Genomic DNA, 24,520 nt, shown 5'->3' with positions numbered 1-24,520 from the left:
TAGCACAATTTCTATTATCTTGCAATTTCGAACAACGCGATTGTTCTTATACGACGAGACGCTACGCCTCGTTTACAAGAAACTGCATTGTACGAACAACCTGCGGTGCATGTACACATCCGAAACGACGAGCCCAGTAAACGCAATCGTAGAAGGACAGTTTCGCGGAAAAGACTACGTCCATGACAGGGACGAATCGCGACGTAAGAAGCGTGGCTACGTTTATTACGGGGTAAATCGTCGAACCCCTCGGAAGTATGGCCGTTAATCTCGACGCGTCCGACGCAACCGTCGATGAGGCCTTACCCGGTGCACCTTCTCATCTTTTTTCCTTCTCTTGTCTTGATTCTCTCTCTCTCTTTCTCTCCTTTTCTTTCTCCTTTCCTTTCTCTCCTATCCCACCTTCTTTCCTCTTTCTTCCTCTTCCGTTCCGTGTCGCTCCGATGTTCTACCCGTGTGGTTCGCGCCGGTCGAACGCAGCGAAAATTAGCTTATTAAAATAACAATTATGGAGTCCCGTCTGGCTATTGTGCGTCGTGTCAGGGGTTAAGCGCCAGTCGCTGTAACTTAACGGAGAGATGCAGGTATCCCTCTCTTTTTCTCGTGGGTAGTCCGCCGCCGCCGCCGTCGCGGAGAGAAGTTCCGGAGTACTCTCGAGGGAAATCTTAAAAGCGAGACACATCGGTTACACATCGTAGCTTCTCTTCATACGCATGAGCACGCTAGATCTCGCGCCACTGACGCAATGTCGATGAGATGACTTTTCGCGAGATCTTCGCTACTTAATATTTTCGCGGACGACAGCCGATTACGGTTGACTATAATCCGAAATCGCCAATATCGCGACGATTGCTGTACAATTATATGGCAACATATAGGCTGCCGAGAGAATTTCTAAAGTCCAACGATTTTCTACGTGTCTCTGTTTAAAAACCTATTGTACACGAAATAAGTGTGACATTATATGTATACAGACATTTTTATATTTCGGCGAAAATATTTTAATCCATCAGTCGCATTATTCGAAATGTTGACATTTCAATATCTTTTTAAAGCTCATCATTTATTAATATATTTAATATATACCTCAATTATTTTAATTTAATTTCTTTTATTTTTGCGCGATGTAAACTAAGATTAAAATATTTTTATATTATTATTATTATTATTATAAACGTTACTTGATCCTATTTTGAAAAATATTCAACACCTAAACTGAGCATTATTATTAATAATTATCGCGTTATTATATGTTAATTATGCAGAATCAATCATGAAGCATCAGCAGGAGATGCCATTCTACGTGACTCTTATTGATTTTTATCGAATTAGTTCGAGGTAATTCTCGATATATGAAACTCAATGGTGCGTAACAGCATGGATACCCGTCACGGGCTGTCCACTCGTCACACCAGAGTTATGGAGAACTCTCGAGGAAAATCTCGACGACGAGACGGCACACTTGAGAATTCAGTGCGTAGAAGATCTCGAAGAGAGGAGAAAAGAGAGGGGGAGGAAAGATGCAAACGCGAATCTCGAGAAAGTCACGACTCGTCTTTTACGCGCCTAATTCTATCTAGGTGGATCAAAAACGCGTTGACAAGCATCTCCAATTTGCGACTTTCAATAAACTGGCATTCAAAGCTGACGTCGGAAGTCGTTAACGGTATTGAGTAAGTCATTGCTTGATAAGTGTTTCATTAATAATGCGAATGATTTTATAGAGGAAGAATTTTAAGCAGGCACACAATGCTTTGCGAAATATATCGCTTTTTGTGTTGTAGTACATATATATTGACTGGTTTTATAATTTCCAGCTTAAATAAAAATTAATTGTAATAAAATATTTGCGATATAATGAAGTGCGTCAATTTTCCAGAATTGAAAAATTAATTAAAGTAAGAGATTTTAGGAAATCGATGATTCACCGATAAATTTGAATCATTTTTCGATTTGATTTATATTTAGCAAAAAAACTATAAGAAGATTATTACACCTTCACACATCTGTGTGTATATGTGCAGCCATTATCCAATCAAACGAATAGCCGTGTTCTCTAAACGTGCGAGATGCTAAAACACGCATCCCATTCAGCGAGCGATGTCGTTCCGCTTTCAAGAGACGCAGCTTTCGTCACGCGCTCACCTTTCTCCACTTCCCGTCAAACAATGCGACTAACCGTCGAGGAGTCGTAAAAGCGTCCACTTGTGAGCGAACGAGCGGGATGAAATCGAGCCGCGCAACTCGCTAATCGACCTTCCTCTCCGTTTTTAGTCGTAGCGCGCGCGCGCGTATCCTGCTTTTTAAAGATGCCTTTAAGGAGCGCCTTTTGGCGCGGGCGATGCTCACCGATAGGTGTTAAAAAGGGCGCTAAGGAGGGCGTGTCGTCTCGTCCATTAAAGAAACGCTCAATGCATCGACGGCTCTAAGTGGCGACAAGTCGCAGCATTCGCATATAACCCTCGCTAATTTTCCGCCATAAAACTACCGGCCGGCATCGGAATAAATAAACGCGCGGCGGCGGCGGCGGCGGCGGCGGCATCGGCACGCCAGACACAGTGGGCAGTTTATGCCGGTTGCCGAAGGTGCGAAGTGGGGTTACGCGGCCTCGCGGAGCGAGGCCCGCGGACAACCCGCGCCGGGCCCGGGCCGGGACGGGCAGGGCCCCGCCACGCCAAATGCAAATTTGCACGCGGCGAGCGAGCCGCGTATAAACGATAATTCATTTTGCGCCCGTTAACGCCCGACGCCGCGTGTGTCCGCGCTGTTTTCACCGGCCAACGGGGGTGCCCCCGAATTACTCCTGTGCCTCTCACGTTGCTAATTGGCAAATTCAATTCTCGCGAAATTATCATCGCTGCCACGCCGATACCGAATCGTCCGTTCACACGCTGAGGCTCTTTTCACCGTCTAATTATCTCCTTTGCTTTCGACTGCGTGTGATGGATTTGCGATTAACGTTATTTAACGAATTTTAGTTTTGCAGCAGGTACTTCTCTTCATCTCTCTTTAACTCTGTGATTTATAAAAATGATCTTACTCTTACAAGTCACGATAAGCAATCCAATTACAGATCTATGGATTTCGTATATAAAATCGGCTTGTATAAAAAAAAATTAATTGAAATTTGTTTACATTTAAAGAATGTCTGAATCATCTCGCATTAGAAGCGAGATAGATTAATAGATTTTAGCAACGGGCAGCCAGTCTTTCGATTCCGCGTATAAATTTCATTCGTATTTTCCTTATTATCGCGCGAATTAAAAATGAATATCGCGACGAATGAATATAAATACGCTTGCGTAATTGGACCGTCACATCCGGGTGGATTCTGTGGTCCCGTGCGATATTTATCGGCGGCCTGTAATTTAAAGATCCTTGTTAGCGCCGATTACGCTGCCGCGTTAACAGCATCAGAGACACCCATGTCCAATGGCATGTTATCCACCTGGACGTCGGCCCGGGCTTGAATGGGTACGAATGCTTAAAATTCCATTTCGCGTGCCCGACGTATGAGATTTTTTTTTTTTCAAAAAGAAACGCGGGATATAATAAATTTCGCGATATGAAATCCGGCGATATAATGACGCATACTTATTCGTCACGTACATGAAATTCGCACATTATTTATAAGAATGAACATTATTATTATCATTCAACATCATTTATTAACATTGTTGGGAATAGTTTTTCAGTCATAAAATTATAAATTATACCCATTTAAACTGAATCAGTGAAAATATTACTGACTATAGTAATAATAAGATTTCATCGAAAATCAATAAATATTGATTTGATCAATAAAATGAAATTATTCATATTTTGCATTTCATTGATTATAAATAATAAAATTTCATTAAAAAATCAGCAATAATTATATACATTTACAAGATGTAGCTTTTAAATCTTTTCTATTTTGCATTTTATTTTAGAAAAGCCTCCACACACATATCTGGAATAAAAAATATAACTATATAGTAGAGTATTCAAATTTAGAATTATATATTTTTTTATCCTTAAGATATAATCTATCAGAAATAAACAAGACTATTGAAAATATCGCTGATCTGCATTGCCATATTCATCTCTCCGTTAATCGCAATTTATACACATTATAAATGATGTATAATATTGAAAGACTGAACATGTGAAGACAGGTTAAAATAAAAATTGTTTAAAAATAAAAATTATATTTGTTATTCCATTTATTTTAAGCCATGTTACTACACTTCAATTTTTTTATCCATCTTGATATTTTGAGTAAACAAAAAATAGATTAACGAAGAGTTAAAACTGAGATTATCAATGACTAATCTCTCTGCTTTTCTGTAATAATATACTGATTCTACTTAAGAAAGTAAAGAACAATTCCACGCATTATCTATGATAGTGGAACAGAAAAATTCTAAATAATAATAGTATAGAAAGTATGTACACATGGAGGAGAGATGTGCAAGTAGGATACAAAAGTAGTACATGTAATTAAGAATAGAATAAGAGAAAGTCTTTGTGGGTAAGTCGTAAGCAGGGGATTGTGTAAGCGAGAGTGTCAGAGAGTGCAGCAGGTCTAGACCGTCAATATGTAATCGCAATCAATTATCCTGAGTTTCTAAAAAATGGCACCGCGTTCAAGTAGCAACTCGTAGAAAGCCTTAAAATCTCTGATGATGCAAGCGGGACATTACGGGACGGTATTCTAGAAACTTGGTATGTATTCTATCTATATATAGTCTTTCATAAAATCTAGCGGACGTAGCGGCACTATCGACTCTGATCAGCGTATCATCTCCTATTTTAATTAATCGTGAAAGTGTCTCTGGAATCCTTACAATTTAAGTATGCTTAACATATGCCACTTTTCTCAGACCTTTAAACGGCTCATCTCGATGATGAGAGCTTAAGAATCCAGATATCCTTCAAGTATCGGTAAATCTATTCCGTGAATGCGGCGCGCTTGTAACAGCCGGATTGATTCGAGTGATTTAATTGAAAACTCCGTCGAAGGTTGCGCGAATATCGGCGTAAACAGTAATTGCGATCCATTATAGGAAGGAATACCTGGTGCGACATGATCCCCCTCTTTCTTTCAACGCCGTTTAACCACTTTTGATGTCCTCCGCTTGTCAGAGATCGCATTTCAGATATGCCTATCGCGGAAACCGATTATAAATAGAGGCACGACGTATCGGGGACGATGCGTTTCTTCATGCGCATATGTAACTTGTCTAACATTGAAATATTATTATGTCTTAAGATACATCTTCGATATAATCTTAATTAGAGATATGTACTCGCTCTTTTATTTAGCGTAGCTTTGCCACGCCAACTTGAAATCCGGAATCGGCGGGAAAGAGACGCGGCGACGAGATCGAAACCGACGATGTCACTGCGAAACGGCGGCCTTCCCGCGGTCGCGACATTTAAGAATCGTAAAGTATCCGCCGTAATAAGTATATGCTCGATGGTCGCCGCGACTTTTTATATTCAACGCCGACAGTCCATAAACCGCCGTCGCGGATGAACGCGAAGAGACGCGCGGTCGCTCTCTTCTCTCCGTTGAATTTTCTTTTTTTTTTTTTTTTTCACCGGCGCGTCATCGCCCATTTTCCTTCCTACCTTCCCTCGTTGGGCCCATTATCCAGGGCCGCCGCTGCGAACAGGGGCCCCGATCCGCGCGATCTCAGGCCACTTCGGTGTAGATCCAGGCAGCATTCTCTACCGGCCACTTTCAGATATGATCGTCGTAAAGTAAATTGCCAGCGCGCAAGGGCCGCGTGGGAGTAAATTACGAGAATAAATAAGGCGTAAACGACTGCGGAGGAAACTTTGAACCTCCTTAAGCCTAGTGTGGGCGCCGACCAGCTTTTTAGATCCGGCGTATGGAACATAGTCATGCCGTCTCAAATGTAACAGTGCCGTATGAGAAAGCGATCTGTCGATATTAAAACGGCGCGAAAAAATGCAGCGACTGAATACGACTATTCGAGATTCTGATTGACTCTACTCTCTTTCTCGATTTCCTAATTTTATTTATAAGTGTATTAATACACATAACAAACTGTTTATTAAATTTTAATTGAATTATTAGTACATCTATCCTCTTTGCGCGATGTACAAGGTACAATGCTTTAAATTCCCTGAATTTTTATTTATTTGAAATTATTGGATAAATTCTTTGACTAATTTAAATTAGCTTGTTATTAAGAATGTCGAGAAATATCGAAGAAATTCCGTAAAGAAAGAGAGAAAGAAAAGAGTGAAAGAGAAACGTGTTCTCCGGCATTTCCAAATAAAAATCTTCGAGTAAGGACCTGTGTGATGGACCGCCCACGTCTAATTGACACTCAATCTAACGGCCCTTGTGAGAAAACTTTCTCTCGTAGAATAATTCTTTAAAGAGAAAAGATAACATACGAGAAAGAAAGAAGAGATGAAGAGAAAAAATTAGCCCAAAGAAGTAACGCTCTATATAAAATATTTTTCGACGATGCAAATATAATAAAAGTAAAATTTTATTACATTCATCGAACATAAGAAAAATATTTCTGATAAACAATTACTAGAACAACAACGAAGCTTCCCCGAAACGTCGCACTATCTCATTTCCCGACGCGATTCCCAGCATCAACCTTATCTATCCGAAAGAAGCGAGAGATGTGAACGATTTGGTCTCGCCATTTAATTCGCCGATCGTTAATACGATGCTATGCGCGATCGTTAACGCCGATAGGTCGCGGCGGCCCCTAGAACGGCCCGGCCCTGCTGGTATCGATAAAACCGCCGCCGCAATGATCCGGCGATGATACTTTGGCGTAATCTGAACATCCGCGGCGAATGAGAGAACGAAACGTCGAGGTAGTAAGAATCGGAGAATCGCGGGTACGAGCTGAGAACAGGCGCGAGTGAGAAGAGAACAGCTGTACGTAGGATAAAGAAGGAAGGGGAGAGATAAGAAGAGTAGGGTGTTCCGGCGAGTCGTCCACTGAGGTGTCGGCAAACAGGGCCGTTCGACGAGTGGTTCGACTCCGGTGGTCCACGACGGTAATGCCTTAGTTTCCATGCAAACTGGCCGTACGCCTCCATACCTTACGCATAACCGGATATTAACATGGGAAGTGGCCGATGCGCGAACTCTTCGGACCCCATCGTTGTCCCCTTCTCTGTCCCACCGATCCCCTTCCTCTCCTCTTGATTTGTGTCCCCCTTTCTCATTCTCCCCCAAGTCCCCAAATGATCGAGATCGAGATCGTGATCTCGATCGAGTCTACGAAACTCTGACTCTACGTGTCTCTGACAATGATCCGACACCTGATCGATTCTAGTCGCCATCGCCGTTAAAGAATGGCTATTCAGATCTATTTCAAGGATAGATATATACATATATATGTATTCTTTCGATCGCGTGTAGATTGCACTAATCGATCCCAGCAACGGATCGATCTGGCTGCGTTCTCCGGGATATATCGATGCGACCGATAACAAATGATCTTGGAATGTTATGATCGAACGAGGCATGTGATGCGAAAGCAAATTCATCATACGATTATATCGAAGAGGACGTTAAATGGAGCAATTCGCGGATCCCGTTCTTCGCTAAAGTTTACGACATTCTCATGCGTGGAATTTTAACGCGGCACTATTCGCTTTCCGTACGCATAATGAATCGAAAGAGGATCTGATTTATCTATATCCACTTTACGTTAATGGTAAGATGTTATACAACAACATAACAATCTTAACATATAAGATAGTTATACTGAAATTATATAAGTATGAGATTTAAAAAAAAAAATAATTTGTGTCAGGAATTGTGTAATGTTTTCTTTAAAAATATCATTCTTCTTGACTCTCAGTCGACCTTTGATGATGACATTCCTTTAATTGAATGCATAAAATCTAATGCTTCAACTGATTCGTCAGCAATCATATCTCATTATATGCAAGAACGACTGTTACCGATTGTATTAGAATTTATGCAGACATGAATGCAATATTGATTGACACTTGGAATCTATGAAAGCTATGCGGACGCTAGAACGTATTGTCGACTATTTAAGACATGGACACTCTTCAAAGTAACATTGGACATAATTCGGAATATGATGCAATTCGCAAATATTACATAATAAGAAAATAATCGTTTCTGGAAGAAAAGTCGAATCTGTTTGACGCATATGTGGCTGATACTCCTAATACGATCCGGCACATCTGCGCCGGCTGATTCTTTGGCAAATTACCGGCACATTGGATACGGATTCGATCGAGGTTTATCATCAGGAATCGATTTGTTTCACTAGCGTATCCATCTCCGATCTTCGATCCAGATCCTCGTACGCTCGCTCAGACATCCTCCTCCGCGGTCGCATCGCGTTCGACGGCGGTGCGCGGCGTACGTGCAAGAAACTGACACAGGTAAGGCAACCAACGGGTTCCCTGGATCATATGTCAGAGACAAACGACGCTCACGTAACAAGATGGCGTCATGGTTCTCGGGGAATCGCTGTACTTAACGCTGATTGCTCCCCGAACACTTTAGCTGCGTTCGTTCTCGTACACTCCATTCAGATAATGTCTGTGGAGATCATCGATCCCGTATCTTCGAAAGATTCTCAGAGATCGATGACACGCGGTGTGCCTAATGTTTCTTTGGATTAAATTTATTAAAGCTAAGATTTTAAAATTTCTACGTTTTATATTTATACTTTTATGTTTAAAACATTTTATTTTTAATATTTTTATAAAGCACATTTATAAATGCACGTAAATTTTTTACCTAAAAAATATCAAAAGTCAGATTCTATAAGACATTCTAGTTATTTTAACATCGGAGAATCGGTATAGCTTTTGAAATTATGTGGGATATTATAAAATTCCGATGTTAAATTTCAAGAATAGAAAAAGATGAAAATTTTGTGGTATTTCTATATCGCATTATTTTGTTTAAGGGTAAGTGAAATATATAAAATGTTCTTAAATTACAGATTTCGCCCGAAAAGTCGAAATACAGAAACAAGAGGCGAATTCACTCGCCGTTAATGCAGAAAATTCTCAAAGAAGATACATCGTAAGGAGAAGGATCGCGAAGGGTTTAAATGGCAAACAACGTCAGAAGTCGGCAGAAGGGGAAACGGAGATAATGGTAATTGTTAAAGTAATTACGCCACCCTTATTTATGATCGTAATACTTTGTTCCTAACGTCTCAGGGATCGCGTGCTTCGCGGCAGAATGTAACGGCGGCGTAATAAAAACCTCCGAGTTCTCTCTTCCTCTCTCTCTCTCTCTCTCTCTATGCAATTAAGCGAGCATACAAACCTTTCGGTCACGCCATTTCTTCAGCGATCAATCTTGCCGCAACTCATCGACAAGCTTATCTCGAAAGAAAACACTCTTTACGATCCGGCCGCACGATATTGAACGAACGATCGATTCGACCGACGCATTTCCGGTTCGGTGATACGTACTGACTTTCCCACGTGTGAAATCGTATTTCTCGAAATTGTAAGAAAAGGCTCTCCTTAGATCGAGTGCAATCGCGTGTCGAGAGGTAAACACTCTTACCGGCTACTCTTATAGACAGAATCGCGAACGGATCATTCGTTCCCCCTTTTGTGGATCGACTGTACGTCGGGGTCAGCGCATAATGTCATTCGGGGGATGGTCGGTCACGTAGTCGAGAGAAATACCTCGGCGAAACGAGCGGCATTCGCGCCGTCGGCCGACATCTCTCGCCTTTTGCTAAGTGCCCAATCTCGGATTTAGAACGAACACCGTGATCACGGCATGAGTAAATCGCATGCATTTGCATCTCGATTATGATTTACCATAAAATCTCTCTCGCGTCGTTTCTGGGCGCAATCCTTTCCTTTTCCCTCTGCATTTTCAATATTGAATTGTTTCGGTAACTTACTTAAATCATACATCTTAAAATAATTGAAGAATGAGCTTGTATATATCCGTTACAAAAAATATTCTATATTGCGTTTCCTGTTATAATTATTTTCAATCTTAGATATATTCGATATTTTTCAAAAATTTTTATCTGTTCTTAGCGTATTTGCTTTCACTTTCGGCAATTGTCTCTCAGAAACTTGACTATACATATATGTTTTTAGATGATAGAAGCATTTTCTCTCCCGCGTTATCCTCGAAAATTAAATGCCAGTCGATCTAAAAAACTGAGTCAGCGGTAAACATCCACATCACAATAAATATTTCATGCGGAGAAAAAACGATTGGTTTATAATCTCTAATCTATGAACGTATCTATCGTGAGACGATACGAGGCCGGCGTATAGGACGGCGAAAAGACGCCGCTCCGTCGCCTCTCATAGAGACCCATAACGGGCCCTATCTTTTCGCCTCTCGCGCTCACAGTTGCGACAGTTATTAGTCAAGATTAGCTCTCGTACCCGCGGGAGAACAGCGGGCCTCACGGCGCGCCTGTATTTTGACAGGGCTCATCTCGGAATTAATCGGCACTCGTTTCGTGGCGTTGGGATTACGATTTATCTGCATTATCCTCATATAACCACCATCGGACGAAGCTCCCGAGAGCCGTTTCCTCCTCTTCTCTCATTCCTATTCTCTCTCTCTCTCTCTCTCTCTCCCTCTCCGTTTCTTCCCCCTCCCTCCTTCCCCTCCCCCCGTCCTTCGTTCTCGCCGTTCGACGCTCTCTCGCCCGTTTCCTCCTCTTCTCTCTTCCAGGAATTAAGATTTCTGCGCTGTGAAATCCTGCCGGGTTTCACCGTTGCAGCATACAACTCGCGGGTATTGTGCGCACGCCGTATGGTACCACCTAGGAGCGAGAAACTCATAAGTACACGCATCGCGCGTTACCAGCGTTGTGTGATTAGGTGCGCCCGCGTGTCGTTCGTTGAACGTGACACGTGTTCGACGTTTCGTTCCTCGGGAATGCGCCGTCGTGGCTGATCGACGCGAAAGCTTGCGCGAACGCAGGGGCAGCCGTACAAGACTGCGAGTACAATTTAACACATCTGATCTTCACAAAAGAGATGCCACCATCGTGCGTACGTGTAAAACTTCCCTTGGGATTATACAATCCATATACAGATTGTATCTTGTGTATTTCGACAACCTATCTCAAATATTAATTCCTCGATCAATATACAGACTTTTTCTATTATATATTCAATTAATTATTATTACAATATTTTTATATTATTACATTATTTAATATTATTACATTATTATATATTAACGCTAACTTTTTTTTTTATACTATCTTTTATAGCTACGAGAGTTATATAACCAATGATATAGAAAAATTAATTTAACCCGCGCATCTAACATTGTCTTCAATTCTTTATCCTCGAATAAGTCTTCTGCGTCGCGATTCTTAACGATCCATGAATACGCGGAACACAGAAGCGGCGAAAAACATTTTGTTGTGAAATTCGATAAGGACGCGAAGCGTAGGTTGACAGGCGCAGCCAAGTAGCACCGGAGCTGCCACGGATAATGCATCGCCGTGTTACCGCCGACCACAACGACCGCCGGTGGTAGCGAGGAGACGTAGCGGATACGTCGACGATGCGTATAACGGGGAACATGATTAGCGGCTGGTTTCCTCGGCACCGGCGCGAGAAACGCGGACCACCCCCGTAGAGACGCGTACGCCTCTCGGCGGCACGTAACGCTCGTACTTACTACCCGCTCATACGTATCGGCGCGAGGATTCATAAGGTAGGCTACCTTACGGCTCTGCGGTGTCGCACTTCCGTCGTATCTCATTCTCGTATCTCGTTTCTCGCGCCTCTCCGGCGGGAGAACGAGAAGCGATGGAAGTAGGCGAAAGCGCTGTTCCGACGTGTTTAACCCGGCGGCACAAAAACTTGCTGCCTTCTTAACGTTTCACGCCGTGGGACGAGAAAGAAATCTATTGTGCTAATGTGACGGGGAAAAAACGCATCCTCGTAGAACGTAGAATCGCAGCGAAGAGAGAGAGAGGAATATATTCTCTCGTATAAAAGTATCCGTAGAATTTGTACCCGTCCCTTCATTTCCGACATTGTGTTCTTCTTAAGAATGCAAGAAATCTCACGCTGCGAATTTTTCAATACGACAATTAATAATCTTGATTATAGTTTAGAACGGCAGAAGAAATTATTTTAAATATAATTCAAAAATAATTGCGACAGTACTTCTTCAGTTTGATATACTCTTATTTTTGTGATAAACAATATGTATCGAATTAATACCGTAATCGCTCCAAATTTCTCACATCAATTTATCTTAAGTCAATCATTTTCTTATAATACAAAGATGGTAAGAGCATTCGCGTCGCATGCATTCGCGTCGCGTCTAAGAAATCGCAAATTTATATCGTGGAGAAGCACGTCGCGTCAGCTGATTTGGAAAAAATTCGCTTATGCCGATGCGATGTATCATGTGTCCGGATAAGTGCGTGTAAATACATCGCTTTTGATTTGTCAACCCCTCATGGATTAATCGGAGGAGCAGTAAGCTACTAGATATCCATGGGCCGGTGCTCGAAAATGAGATCTCAAACGCGATGTGAGAAAACGCGAAATGAGAGTCCTTGCGCAGCAAGGATCTCGATTGGGATTCTGTATCTACGGCCGACCTGTTGCAAATGCGAATTAATGAGGCGTATACGTCTTATGTTAGCGTAATTACGGGTTGATCTAAACTCGATAAAGGTGAGACCATATCTTTTTCGTGCGCGTAGCTCACAATGCAACAGACGTAGAAATATAGCATATTAATTTATAACACCGGCAAATGCAAGGACGTTATATTTTCTTTCGTAACATTCTTCTTTAAGCGATGCTTATCGAAGAATGTAATAGATTCTACATTCTGTGTGCGTCACCATGATAAAGACAAATCAAAGATTACGGCTATCTCTATTATTAGTCAGCATTAAAATTACACGATTGAAAATATCGAATGTATATTAAATATATCAAAATATAAGTGACACGAGTCACTTGACGTTTGGGAGACACATTGTCTGCATCGTGTGATTTGTGTCCGCCATGCCTCCATGTCTCCAAAGTGTTAACGATCCTGGCATACCGGCATACTTTCGAGACTGGTCAAGAGCGATTTCAACTGATACTTTTAGATAGCCAAGGTAGATCTGATATCATCGGCGGTCTTGGTGCTTACCACTCCTGTACGTCATTTGTCTCGGTCTCTTTTACGCCCTCATCTCATATCGTTCTATGTACCGGGTGAAGCCTTCCTGATGAATTTTTTTCAATTATAAAAAATTAGAGCGCGAATAATAATGGATTTGATTCGTTCATTGAAAGCTTTTATGATATCCAATGTAACAATGATTTTTTTCTCTTTTTAGCGATACTATTCAATATTCTCTCGAAAATTATCGATGCCAGACAGCATCTCTGATACAAGTTCGTCGAATTCATGAATTGCGCTTGCACCATAGCCAGTTACCATTTTTTTGCCAGTGTGCGGGCTACCTCTCGGCGATCGGGCGGTACAACGTCATAAAGTACGTCCATTCGCAAATCGACGGGGGCGATATACGGTGACCGATTTCGATGCCGAGTTTGGTGTATTAACGACGATACGTTGAGCCAAGGAGCTGCGAAAAAAATTTTCGAGACACCGGGTAGTCTTGGCTGGAGAGTAGGGTTACAGTGCGTACTCGAGGTGGCCGAGACCACCCACGGGTTGAATCGATCAGCAACTGATACCCCCGAAGATGCGAAAGAAGAGAGGGAAAGAGAGAGAGAGATAAACGGAGGTAGTACGCGAGCGAGATAAAGAGAAAGAAGGAATAGGGAAAGAGAGAGAGAGAGAGATGAAGGAGAAGCCTTACAGGTGTACCGGGGCTGCTTATACGCCCACGGGACGCGCGAGTGCAGCGCGAGTTCCGAGACCTATCGGGGCGCGGGAGCTTTTGAGAATCGATTTTATCGCGGTGGAGACTTACGACTAGCGCGCGAACTCCACGGCTGCTCCGACCGGGAAACAAATCAGGCGATCGTTGACAGAGATCGGAGTAGTCGCCTGAGATTATCGAATAATATAACATATGATATCGTCCAGTCCTTCCCATAAACTCCGAAAACGCAAATCTCCACATGCAGGAGGAAAAAGAGCGATATTATTTAATAGAATTATAATAAATAATAAATATAATTAAAGAGAAGCATAATTGACATTCCTTACTTAATTCAGCTATCTTGAACATCAAAAATCTGTCGATATAAATGATGTCAACAAAATGTACCAAGCTTATTAAAATTCCTTTATAAATCACGAATTATCGCGAGTTCCGCGAATTCTACATCGGATAAAAGAAGGCGGTGGCGAATTGTCAAATCGTTCCGGTACTTGAGAAGCCCGACGATATCGTAAATTCCGACAATTATTCCTAATTAATAAATATCAAGTTAATCGAAAGGGAATACGCATATTCACGTTATGGACTGCGGGGATATGCGAGCGAGGGCACGAATTTAATGTCGACCGCGGAAAATTTAGGTGAGGGGCCGTTGGTTCAACGCGTACCATAAAGCACGCTCTTTATTGGTGAAGCGGCGAAACGTGCGATTCGACTGGCACTTTCATTACCGTCTTTCTAATTGCCTGCCATTTAAGTAAACATATGTAAGCACTGTAATCTCCTCCAGGGTTTGTCGTTTACTCGCTCGCGATTTTACGTCACCGCGCTCGGAACGTCCGGCCGCGAAATTACGAGAATCTCAACAGAAGAAAATAAACCCGGGCGTTTAAAAAGGCCTGGCACATCTTTGGCGATCTGATGCCTGAACGCGTGCCTCCGCGACTATTCTGTGTTGTGCGTTATTCGGTTTACAAATTATTTTCTCAGGACATTTCAAGAAGAATTCGGATACTTTAAAACTTTTATAAAATTTGTGGCTTTTATGAAAGTCATGTAATGATTTTCGTTTGCAATATAATGATATAATATTTTGACTGATCCAGATATATCCAGATAGTTGCAATTTTATATAGAATAAGCGGCAACGGATACTATTCATTTACGTTATTTAATATTAACGATTTTTTGGATAAAACTACGAAATCTCGGATAGAGAACGCGAGAATATGTCTGGCTCGCCGTTTAGCACGATTAACACCGTCCCAAGTGGCGACATTGTTCGCCCTCCATCCGGGTAAACACGCCGGTTTCCACGGAATCGTCAAAATTACCACTAATTCCCGTTTTCACATCCAAAATCCACGTACAGTCGCGTCGTCGTTGGTTATTCCTCCCCGCCGCCTCGAGTGGTGAGAAGTACCGGGCATTCTTAACGCGCTCATTGAAATTCAAATGTCAATCTCGAGAAGGTACGAGCACATATTGCCGAACGAGAGAGTAGCCAGGAGAGAGGGGCCGCGGAGCGGAACGCTGGCGGAATGAATGCGGAGTGCTTCTCGTGTCTCTTCGCGATGTCGAAAACGGTCGCCGGATCGCGCCCATGTTTGCTCTCGAATTCTGTTCGGTGGACGAGGATCTCAAGCTCCAAGGTTGCGTGTCCGTTTTGTCCATCAGTGTTGTTTTATAGCCATATTGAACACGGACTAGACATACACCTCAGTTTCAGGACGGTTCTTTTCTCGTCACGTTCGCGACGACTGGCATGTCGCCATCGTGAATGTAACAAGACCAAAAGTTATAAAAATATATCTGCCCAATAAAAAAGCAACGGCAAATGATCATTATACGCCAATAGAAATAGAAACGATTAGCCTTCTCGATTAGAAAAAAAAAATCGAATGGAAATGATAAATAGTTATGAAGTACAAGTATATTTGTCCAATGAAGAGGAATCTCTTCATTTTCAATGAGCAGGATAGAAGCTAATTAGCTAATTTAAGATTTCAGTATTCGTTTTGAAGCTTCTGCCTTCTCGTACAGAAAAGTGATATATGGTAAGAGATACATCCTTGTAATTTATACATCTAATTAAAGTCTTGTTAATGAGTAGGACAGAATCCAGAAGAATTGCGAGGGAGAAAAATGTTCCCGCCGCGCTTAACCTTTTCAAGCGACTTTAAGACTTACACACGCGTAATTAAAATTCTTCACGAAAAGATAAATAAAATCCCTATCCTGAAGGGGTTAACGCGACCGTCGTTGGAGTTTTATCGCTATCGACCGTAAGCGCCGCTACCGACCGCAAAGGCGGTAAGACAATTAACCCGTGAAATATTCGACGTACATCGCGACGCGAATTTTGATTTACGCGCACGTTAATTCCTGATGCTCAGTTATGAGAAGCAAGAGCTAACGAGAGGGGAAAGTGTCATGCTTGTAGCCGACAGATTCTCAACAAAGAAGGAAGAATCCGAAAGTGCATAAGTGGCGGGATATTATTATGGGAAAGAAGAAAGGAGTTCCAAGGGGTAACTAAATCACGGGTGGAGATAGTAATGATGTATTTATGATTCAGGAGATTTTCTTCTTAAATCTTTTTTCTAAGCATCCATTTATGTAAATACATTGTTCGATAAATTAGCATTATTCTCTCTTAACATAGTATCTCTCGTACTTGTACAAATATGACACAAAAAATATAATTGTTCCATTGAAAAAAAGTATTGTAACGAGTTTTTTTTTATAAAGTTTTGAATCTACAAAATGTCACTTTAAAAAATGTTGTTAATTATAAAATTGCTTAATATACACATATATTTTGTAAAAGATCCCAACATCAGCATTGAATGATTATTATTTCTTGTTTTCACTTGAACGCGAGATTGAGACGATGGAAGATTCCAGCCACCATTTTTCTTTGCAGCTTTTTGATACCGGAGCTATAGTACTCACAGGGATACCGGGCCCTACTTCTGCGTCTATAAATCTGGCGTCGCCGGGGGGACGAATTCTCGCGCACGCGAATAATAAAGCGTCCGGCATAATATTTCAAAATGGCGCGCTCGATATTATTTAGCGTCCTGGGGTCGCACCCACTTAACCCCATCCCGCGGGCGAACGCGCAAAAAGGGCGCTCACAAAGACAGAGAATAAGTTACCTTAGTCCGCGCGAAAGTACGCGCCACAGAATTCCCGTCGTGCGAGCGCGCACGGGGTCTCGGCGCGGGGCCTTAACGGCAGCGCATCGGTCGCACCGCGACACGCGGAGGGTCCTTATCGTGTGTGCAGAGTCCTGGACGCGTTGGTTTATTAATGATCACGTTTCACGGGTGAGAATTCGCTGCAGCGATTTCTCGAAATCGAACCGCGCGTCGCGTCGCGTCGCCGTGATTCCCTCTTGAATTAAAATTATGACGTTTGTCGTTATCTTTTAATTTAGAATTCTATTAATATGGACATATATAAGTTCATATATATATTAAATAAGTTTATATATATATATATATATATATATATATATATATATAAAGTTGAAGTTGAAGTTAATACATAATATATTTTATTTAATTCATTTCGTAATTGAATATTTTTTTTAAACAGTTTTTAAAATAATCGGTTTAGTTTTTTCTAGTTGGAAAGAATTTAAATGTAATAATACACGCAATTTTTAATACTTGGATTGTTCAAAAAATTCAGTTAAATAATAGCATCTTTTCATACTCGACGACATCGAAAAATGACTGACTGAATTGGCTGATTGATTAAAAGAAATTAGCATTAGCATTTTTATTTATACAGAAATATATTTTTTTAATTATAGCGAACTATTAAAAATGGCAACACGAAAGACGACTTACGTTTGCATTAATTTTTTAACATCCCACACACTAATAATATTTGCATCTTCTTTTACGGAGATGTCCTCCTTTTTCATACCTCGCATGCGAGCATACACACGCATGAATTTCGACAGATAAAATATTTCTTGATCATCATTGATGTTCCTTATCGTAGATACGGTCATTTTATTAATAGTTGCGCGAACGCACATCTCTTCGAAAGTAGTACCCGCACCTACGCAGTAACTCTCATGAAACTTTCGATGACGCGACCGAGCGCGTCATTAAATATACTACTAATTCCAAAAAAAAATTGACGCAAGAAGATATATAAGCTCCGAGTTTTGGCTCCGATGACTCTCTATATGTGGTGATCGATTACGAGCCTTACAGAATTCTTCGAGACTTTCGCATAATTGGAATGAGTTTGTGTTTCTGTCTCTATGTCAATGTGAAATAAATATATAATAATTAAATATATGTATAATTATACATATAAGTTAATATTAAAATTATAAAACGTGTATTTTTATGAGAAAAATATTTATGTCACTAGATAAATTATTCTAAATTTAAATTATAAATTCAAATTTTTTAGATTCTTTTAGACAGAAACTTTTAAATTTTTAAACAAATAGATAAAGAAAGAGAAATTAATACAAAAATCGTGAAAAATATTATCAAATAATAATTAATAAAAATAAAATTAATAAAAATAAAATACTTAATGAATCTAGTAATCAATAAATGCATGTCGATGTTTGAATTACTTATAGCGTATAATAATTTGATAATTTAGAAAAATATTTTGTCTTATTAATCATAAAGTTGCATTAATAAATTAGATAAATTACGATCCAAAGTAGAAAATTATACAAACAAATGTAAATAGTTATCGCATTTTGTGAAATATTTATAAATATTCGTTCGAAATAAATTTTATACAAATAAATTGAGAGAATTAAACGTGAATTTAGAAGATTAAAAGTTTAAAGAGAGAGAATAAATCATTACATTTACATCTAAATCTGTGTTATATTTTAACATGAATTGCTGTAATTATATTTGGATTGTTGAAATATTCCTTTACATATTGATTTAATTGGCAAATTTGCTTATATAATAATGCTCTAAAAATGGATTCATGAATAGTAGATGGAAAATGTCCACAGATGAGCCAGCGTAAATTCAACAGTCCATAGATAATAATCCATGATTTAACTATATCTTCTATATGTGTGTGTGTTTGTGTATGTATGTAAGATATTTACAGAAATATTTTTAATCTGTGAGAGAATTACACTCTCTTCGAATAATAATACATAAATAAAAAGAAAATATACAAATATATATTAATATTTCTATTTTTATTTCTTATTGGCTTCGTCGCATCGTACAATCAATGAAACTTGCCTTGTAAATTATTATTATTATATACGCGATTATTTCGCTGTTCTTGCTCACGCAGAGAACATTCAATTGCGTTATACGAATAATCGTTAAAACATTACGTGAAATCTAATCGAAATTTAAGAAACGAAACGTCTCCAAATATTGGGCAACGCATATTCAGAATTCGCACGCATACATACGCGATCCGATGATTTTAGGCACGATATATGCGCCTCGAGGCTATTTGCCTTATGCCAGGGCATGCAAATATCGCTAATAGAATTTGGCAGAACGCGAATATTGTCATTATAATAATCCTTAATTCTTCCGTTCTAAATCGCAAGATATACAATTATTTTTAAAATAATGAATAATAAGGTTTACCAGTATTTTTGGCAAAACCAGTTATAGTCTTTATTAACTGCGCTACGTTATAAACGATCAAACTTCGAGTGTATAATTATTGCCTAATGCTAAAAGTCTAATGTGTTTCGTATGCGCGATGCTTCGACACTCAATGGCCGGTCGATCGAGAGAAACCGCTGATAATTTTATGCGAAACGATAGCGCGACTTCCAATCCCATTTTTAAACGCCTACATACGCGCGTCGCAAATTACCTTTAGAATAACGGCTAGGCGAAATTTTGAAATAAGCTATTTTTACTTAACTGCCCCAGTTAAAATATATGTGTAATATTATATATGTATTTTGCGCGAACATTGAAAAATCTGAAAATATTTTTTAGAAAAACTTTTTTTAAAAAAATTTGAATTTTTGCCTCGGATATTTCAATTTACTATTATTGCAAGAAAAATGCAATTTTTTTTATCTTTTTACTATAATTTAAATTCGATAGTCGAGATAATATATAGTAATATTTTTAAAATCTGGTTGTGACTTAATATCTCACCTTTTTCATAATTAAATTTGACATGACTACATTAATTTGAAGGATTTTGCAAATTAATCAGAAAGATAAATTTTTCCAATTTCATCTAAAGGTTATCGATTTTTTATGTGCAGTATACATATAAATTATCAAAGCTTTGAATACTTATTGTTTTCGATAGCATTAAACAGTATTTTGAAAAACTTCAATCAATTTAAAAAACTGTGATATTTGATAAATAAATAAAAATACGAGCTCGCATTATACGCACGCTATAAATATCTAGCGATAATCTCGTAATTATTTAATCAGTGACAATTGATTTGTAGAGACGTTGTTTATTACATTGTCTAGACCAGGCGACGCTCCAGGACTCCAGGGGCCTTAGAGGCGGCAGCGGCGGCAACGTCCGCGATTGACGACAAACCATTGGTGCGTCACACCGAATCGCCCATTAAAGGCGCAGCGCATCTCTCCGCATGCATCCCTTTCTCATACACGGCGGCAATATTGGGTTTACGTCCACTCAAAGATCCTCTTACGACGATGCGTGCGCAACGTATCCAATTAGCGGGAACCGCGTAAGAGAGCGACTTCTCCCTTTCTCTCCATCTCGCCTCCATCGTCTACTCTTTTCCGCCTTCTCTACTTCCCGCGCTCCCACCGTACACTAGGGTCAAACGCTCGTAAACGTCCGGTGAAACGCTCGAGACTCGACCGGACTCGGCTCGACTCGACTCGTCTTGACTCGAAGTCGACTCGACTCTCGACCCCGGAGAGAGTCCGGTCGGAGCAGCGCCTAGGCACTCCGACATCTATGAAAAATGTATTATGAATTTCCCGGCGGCCAATCGGAGGAAGCGCGGACAATTTTGTTCAGTGACCTCGGATTGGCAACTTTAAACGCGCCCTCTTCTCCATCTCTACATTCCCTCTCTTCTGTTCTTCTTTACCTTTACAAACTCCCTTCTGTTTTCTTTCGTGGCCAGCTTTCTTTCTTTCTTTTTTTTTTTCTCTTCTATCTCTCTCTTCTTCTCCCTCACGCGTGCCTGGCCAAGCCTACAGGCCACAGGTGTAGTAAACCTCTTTACCTCGCGCGTAATGGCCACTCTTACACTCGTGCCGCGCATCTGTCGACTTTATTGTTAGTGTGTATTGCCACGACTCGCGTTTACTTCTTTTTTCTTATCGTCGGCCTCTTTGCCCTCTGATAATTTTCTATCTAGCACACACGACCTGCATACTAGAATCGACGCGCTATGTATATTGTTTATGACTTAAAGAATTTTTGTTGTTCATTCTTTCGTTGTAAAGAGTTATGCCGTATAACATTACTCCGTCGTCAAAATGATCTATATAGCTTGTCAATAGATACGATACCTTGATCATCTTCTCGAATATAAACAACAATTGGTAAACATCGGGACGTCTCTCAGATCAGAGCTGACGGTTTTCTAACGCTTCCACGACGATCATCAATCAATGTTACTATATTTTTCAACAACCGTGACATCATTCGGCCATTATAAGAAGTGAGAACGAATAAAAATCTGTTCGGAATTTTGCGAGGTTGAATATTAATTCAATCCAGTACGAAAACCGAAATAAAAATATCTCTGACGACATGTAATATTCAAGATTACTCGTATACATTACATTCTATCAAATCATCGCCTTTACAAATAGATCTAAAATAGTGAAGACATTATTATCATTGGAAATTAAAAGATCTCACGCGCTTGCAAATATTTTAATATCGATAAAGATCTGATTATTAATCATAAATTCAGCAAATTATTTCGATAAATGTGAAGAGGAAGCGATTAAAAGAAGTTTTCAAAGAAATCATACCAGAAACAATCGCAATTGTTGGACGCAGTTGATGACATTGCCGGAAATCAAGACAAGCGACGCAGCTGATTGCTCGTCGCATTCGATCAAGATTGTCTTCAGCATCCGCGCATTAATCAGCGTCGTGAACTACAACTACGTCCAGAGAGAAGGGGAGGAGAGGGGGGGGGGAAGGGAAGGGAAGGAAAAGGAAGGACGGGAACGATGTGACACGACCGTGGCGCGAGTTCATGAGCGCGACGCAGAAAAATTCGAGAGAAGATCCTATTCTTAGCTCGCGAATATCCACCACCATTCACGAGCGAGGGCCTTCGCGCCGTCAATGAACAAGCAACCGGTCCTTCTCTTCCGGGCTCTCTCCTTCATCGCTTCGACTCCCCCCTCCCCCCCACCCCCCCTTAGCCGCTGCCTTCTCTCGCACTGTGTCTGTCTGATTGTCTATCGCTCCTTTCTGGTTATCGCATTTTTTCGATTTCTCACTCTCTTTTTTCAGAGGAAGAAAGAAAAAGAGAACTTTATTAATTTATGACAAGACGGATGACGATCGTACAGTTTCCTCGTCGAGATTTACGTAACGTCCCATCTAGGAGACGCGAGACGAAAGGGGGAAAAAAAAAGAAAAAGAGAACGCTCAGCGATGGACAAACACACGCCATTATGCTCGTAATCTGAGAGACGTCTCGCGGAGATCGAACGGTTCTCGAGTGGCGGCTATAAAAAAATCAGGTGCGTCTCTTTCTTCCGAATGATCGCGCGATGACGTGGTCGCGATTTATAGTTGTGCGGCGACATGGCACGATATGTGACCTCGAGACTGGGTCTATATTTTTTTGACGGGCTACAGTAACACCCTGATTACTCGAGCAGATGCGAATGGGAAGAGACAATCCGACAGAGTCGCAAATGTCTCGTCGCTGCCGTCGTCCTCGTGGTAATAAAACCGTACGCCGCTAAAAAGAATTCGCGCGACAAAAGGTGTGCCTAACTGATATAATGCAAGAGAGAGGCGCGAGAGTTATTAAGATAAGCCTAAATTTTAAAACATGTAGAATGTACCGGCACGCTCCACAATACGACAACGTGCCGTCAAAGGTAATTAAACTGCGGCTTTATTTCGTTAATATGGAAAGACAAAGGCATCTCGTGCGAAAATTAATGGATTAATAGATGAATAGGTAATTTATAACGTCATTGTACGCATCAGCAACTAATAAATAATCGTAAAAAAATATGTGAAAAATATTTACGATTCGCATGATATATGGCATAAAAAATTGTTATATATATTTAATGATAACTGAAATTTATATAGAGAACGTAAGTTTCGAGAATAAAAAATTGCACGCGGAAATAAAAACGATGACATTAACGTTGATCCTTGCGTTGAATGTATTATTACTGTAAGCTATTATATTTAATAAAGCAAAAATGTCTTTTCAACGCGTATAAAAGCATTTTTAAGACGATCAATAGCAGTAAGGAAAGTGCATAAAAAATATGTATGAATAAAATGATAATAGTACATGTTTCAACGTGATATGAATCGACAATTTATAAAAAGCAGGAATTAACACGACTTAAAGGACGATTGAATAACGGATATCCTTGAGTATCACGTTCAAGATGATTAAACGATCGAATTCTTCGACAACATTAGTTCGATAAACATGATTAATGATTTACACGTGCACTTTGCGTCCTATTCGATATTATAAGTATTAAACCGATCGATCGTCCGTACTTTTCTAAATCTTCCTGATACGAGATACGCCTTGAATGCCTTGACAAATTCTGATTATCCATTCAACATATGATGTACACATTACTTTACCTATAACGTAGCTATTTCTTCTTTTTTTTTTTTCATTTTTTACAGTTACATAGCTATTTCTTCTTCTTCTTAATTTTTCCCATTATCTTAAACTTGCTAAATGTAAATTGAGGAAGAGGAGGAAATTTTAAACCATGTAAAGATATGTATTTTCAAGGTACATTCATTACATCCCTATTAAAATCAATGTGCACTGTTGTGAAAATAAATAATCGAGATAGTTTTGAGATTAAACAATTAAATGATATAATATATCTCTGCTGTTTTTTCGATTGTAGTTCTTTATAATTGTTTCGCTATTTTGATTGTAAGTCTTAAAAACATTAAACAAAAAGAATATAATTTCTCTTTTTAATATTATATATATATATATACATGCAATCTATCGCAAAGTGTAATATAATATGTACTTCGAGATGAAGAATGTGCACAGATATCGGGAATTGCGTGTCGGATTTCGATGGAATTTGAAATAGCCACGTGCGCGCGAGATATATTGTGCATCGTCATACATTTTCTTATGCCCCGTTCCTCGGAATGCCTGAATCGGGTTCGACAGGAAATGCCCGCGCGATGGACATCGAGTGGCCTCTCTTCTCCCACCTAAGTCAACAAACTCGGACCCAACTCGGTATTTTACTGTCGCGGCATTACGGGTAGGAGAGTGTCGCGTGAACACATACACGCAGGTGCACGCAAATGACACTTACTGGGCGAGACGCGTGCATACCACTAGCGAATGTCATTCGCGAATGTGTGATCGATGTTGGAAAGGTTCTGTGAAAAGATTGAAAATCGGAAACGTGACCTAGAACAAATATTTTTGAAATCTTCAAGTTGATGAGTCCGATATG

General features: G+C 40.1%; 1 long non-coding RNA gene across 1 annotated transcript in view; it reads left to right on the top strand.

Moving 5' to 3' along the window:
• LOC126848420 (uncharacterized) overlaps positions 1–22,156 on the top strand; it is a 140,598-nt gene extending 118,442 nt beyond the window's left edge. The window contains exons 3-4 of the long non-coding RNA XR_007687259.1: positions 8,982–9,139; positions 20,339–22,156. This is a non-coding gene — a long non-coding RNA (uncharacterized LOC126848420). The remainder of the gene's footprint in view (positions 1–8,981; positions 9,140–20,338) is intronic.
• The last annotated feature ends 2,364 nt before the right edge of the window (positions 22,157–24,520 follow it).

The sequence above is a fragment of the Cataglyphis hispanica genome, chromosome 3 (genome assembly GCF_021464435.1).
Source record: "Cataglyphis hispanica isolate Lineage 1 chromosome 3, ULB_Chis1_1.0, whole genome shotgun sequence".
NCBI lineage: Eukaryota > Metazoa > Arthropoda > Insecta > Hymenoptera > Formicidae > Cataglyphis > Cataglyphis hispanica.
The sequence above is the reverse complement of the archived record's forward strand: the minus strand, read 5'-3'. Positions and strand labels throughout refer to the sequence as shown.